This window comes from Apis dorsata, unplaced genomic scaffold (assembly GCF_000469605.1).
Source record: "Apis dorsata unplaced genomic scaffold, Apis dorsata 1.3 scaffold_524, whole genome shotgun sequence".
Classification (NCBI taxonomy): Eukaryota; Metazoa; Arthropoda; class Insecta; order Hymenoptera; family Apidae; genus Apis; species Apis dorsata.
This window is the reverse complement of record NW_006263747.1, coordinates 211,980-215,534: the sequence shown is the minus strand read 5'-3', so window position 1 is coordinate 215,534 and position 3,555 is coordinate 211,980. Positions and strand designations below refer to the sequence as shown.

Here is a 3,555-nt window from a genome sequence, read left to right as displayed (position 1 = left end):
AAAAAAAAAAAAAAAAAAAAACAGGGTAATTAATGTCGTTTACAACTGAATTCTATTTCATTTTCTTTTTCCGTCTTTCGTGAGAATTTCTAATAATTCGAAAACCACTACCAGTGCACTTCTTATCACGATGAATAATAGGGTCACGCGAACCCTTTGTAGGACCCTTTACTCGTGTAATTTCTTGCTGCGCTCTTTAGGAAGAAATAGAATTTAAATAAAAATAAAAAGTAAATTGTGGTCCGCGTGGCAATTTATGTCTGTTCCCTCGTTGCTTTTAACTCGATTGTTTTCTATTATTAGTGGTATACGGTCTGCATCGATCCACTGTATTTTTATTATGAAAATTCATCAAAAGTTTCTTACTTTCGTAATAAATGATAATATCTACGGGAAAAATGAATAAAAACGAAACTAAAGAGAAGCTCGGAATAGAATGTAAAGGAAAAAAGTCGCACTGGATAAATATAGTGTTCGTAGTATTATAATGCTGATGGAAGCTAATAGATGGATGTTTGTAAAATGCTCGACAGATGTCGTACAAGTGGTATATTTCTTAAAGATGAGTAAACGGTTGATGAGTATAAGCAGTTACGTGCAGTACGCGTGTCTATAAGAGAGATCTCTCACAATGTAATCGTGTTCGACAGTGTTGGCCAACGTTAAAAAAGTAACTAGTTAAAATTTCGGATAAAGTTACGTTAAATGATTATTTATTAAAGTACTTAAATAACATTTATTCGTAGCTATTATAATTGATCCGTTTTTTATAACCTCGACTGTTTGCCACTATATTTATTTGCGATTATTATTACATTTTGAACAATTGAATTATTAAAGCAACTTTTGTTTGTAATTTCAATTTTTCGTTCCTAACTATTAAATTTTCCTCATTATTGGTGTCAGAGCACGATGTGGTTTTAGAACTATTTATTTGTTGTATTCAGCGATCAAAGTACGATCTGTTCGCAATGAGACTTTCTTTACAAGTGAAGCTCATGCTCTCAGAGAATGTTTTAGTTCAATTGAGAGGATCACAGATTTCTAGGGCATGATAATAATCAATAATATCGCGGTCAGTGCCTGATTCGCGAAACTCCTAAACTAGAGAAAATTTCTCGAGTTAAAATGATGTTGATTGCCGTTGAGTCAGCCGTATCTCTGGAGTATGTCACCCTTGGGATCTGGGATTCTGTTGCAGCCAGGCTGTAAGTATGTCAAAAATATAAAATTATAAGTGTAGGCTGAATTTTCTCAAAAATGGTAATTTTCTCAAATAACATCATCCTTTGTTTAAGCTTAATGGAGATCGCCGACCGATAATAATAAAAAATTTCCATACGAACAATTTCTCCGAATAAATTATTTACAAATTTCGCAATTGTAATAAATTGTCAAATTGAATAATTTATCACATACTTACGATCAAATATCGTTCGCATTTCGTAATGAGAAAGATATTATTGCACGTTTTTATTACGTAAATGAGCAACTTTTTCGCGGAGAAAGGTTTACAGTGAGATGCGTCGAAATTCTCGATGCGAAAAAAAAAGTTTATCCAGCGCAAAAAATTATGCCTCCTTTTTATGCAAAGCATCGCGTAGAGCTTTTCCTCGATTAACCCGCCCACTTTTGACCCAAATACACGCGATACGGAAAATTGGAGGACACCGTTTTAAGGCAAAGTTTGAAACTTGACGAAAGGAACGTATCTCCATCGAACGTTTATCACATTCTTCTAACTTTATTTTCGACACGGCCTAATTAATCGCGAAAGATCGATCGCGAGACTCGCCCGTTAATTCTCGCGTATTAACCAATGATCGCGTAAAGTATCATCGAGAACGAGCTTCTCGTCATTTTTTTTCGTCGCGTCCCGATTTACAGGATTATCGATTTTCACGCGAGCATCATCCCGCACCGTCGACGACGTGCAATTTTTTAATCGAGCCCTCCACACCTCACGCTATATTATCCAGGTGAGAAAGTATAAAAGTTAGTGGATAGTTGTTACACTGGTTTTATCGAGCGTAGCCCGAGGCCGCTAGTAACGATACCTGGCAACCGATTATACCGGATATTGATTACATTAATACTTGGGCTTATGTCAAATCGCGGTTGAATCGAGAATCGTTTGAAAAATCGTTTGAACGAGTTAATACCATCGTCCGAATATAGGTTTCGCTAATTTTAACGGAGGATAAAAAGAATGATCGGCACCCCTTTGTCCGGGTTTGGATCGACCCGAAAACATTCGAATTTCTATCCTCGCTTCTTTCTTTTTTTTTTTTATCGAAACTGAACGTACATAGAGAAAAAATATCGAAATTGATACTCGATGACGAGCGAATAATATTCGTTTAAACAAAGCATCGGGCGAAGAAACACCACGATCCACTCGATTTGATTTCCCGTCAACTTCCATTTCGCCAATTGCTTCTTTTGACGATTCTGCGTATGGAAACGCATAATGATATCGGTTCCCAACGTGATTTACCCGTTGTTTCGTCAAGACAAGATAGTTTCAATTTTTCCACGGGATTCGAGGAGAATGAAAAATTGCTTTTTAATTAAGATAATTATACAAGTTTGTCCCCCGCTTTTTTTTCCTTTTTTTATTTATCCTACTTTACCATCTGCGGTTACCATTCGTCATATCGCCAATTGTAGAATCGCGACAGCGCTCCATGCTTCATTTTATCTTGCGACGATTTTATGTATTTGGTATGAAGAGGGTTGAAGTTATGTTCACTTAATCATAGCCATAACTTTCTTAATTTTGAAATCGATGCAAATCGAGGCGAGAAATGGAACACTCGACACGAATGATTATAAAATATAACAAAGAAAATTTTCTCATAAAACCAAAGTGATACAAAATTGCATATTGACAAAATCTTTTTTGTTTCATTTTATTTTGTAATTATTATGTATTTACTTATGCTCACTTACTTATAAATTCCTTAATTTTGAAATTGCCCTATTGAAGAGATGTTAAGCAGAAATTTGTAAACGCAAATATACGAGTGCATGGAATGGTACATCGAATGATTGTAAAATATAATAAAGATAATTTTCTCGTAAAAACCATATTTTCACCTTCCTATCGATCTTATCACGACTCTGACGAGCGATATACCTTGTTCACAAGGATCGTTTGCGAAATCTTTTTTTGTTGGAGGACAAGCGCAAGATGGATCACCTCCTCCCTTTCGTTTCTCGATCCTCCGTATATAAATCAGTGGCGTGTGTCGGCAAAAAGGTCGGTTTTCAATCTCTCGATCCGTGGCGATTGCTTGCTTTTCCAAGCTTTGAAAACGCTACTTGGACGGCTATACATAATGCAGGAAGAGGAAGTTTGAAAATTTACGGGAGTCAGCGTGTCGTTCGTCATCTGGGGAGAGGAGAAGAGCAGGGGGGGCGAGGAGGGTGAGGTCTCGCAAAGGCAGCTTTTCCACGGGACCCGTGGATTGACCTGGAATGGCCGTTCGTCTGAACAATGATCGTAGGTGGCCGCAGGATCTCGTTGATCTCCAAGGATCAGCCTTTACGGCA

General features: G+C 37.0%; 1 protein-coding gene across 1 annotated transcript in view; it reads left to right on the top strand.

Moving 5' to 3' along the window:
• The window catches only part of LOC102670947 (hemicentin-1-like), a 20,079-nt gene that overhangs the window by 15,994 nt on the left and 530 nt on the right, over positions 1-3,555 (top strand). The window lies entirely within an intron of this gene.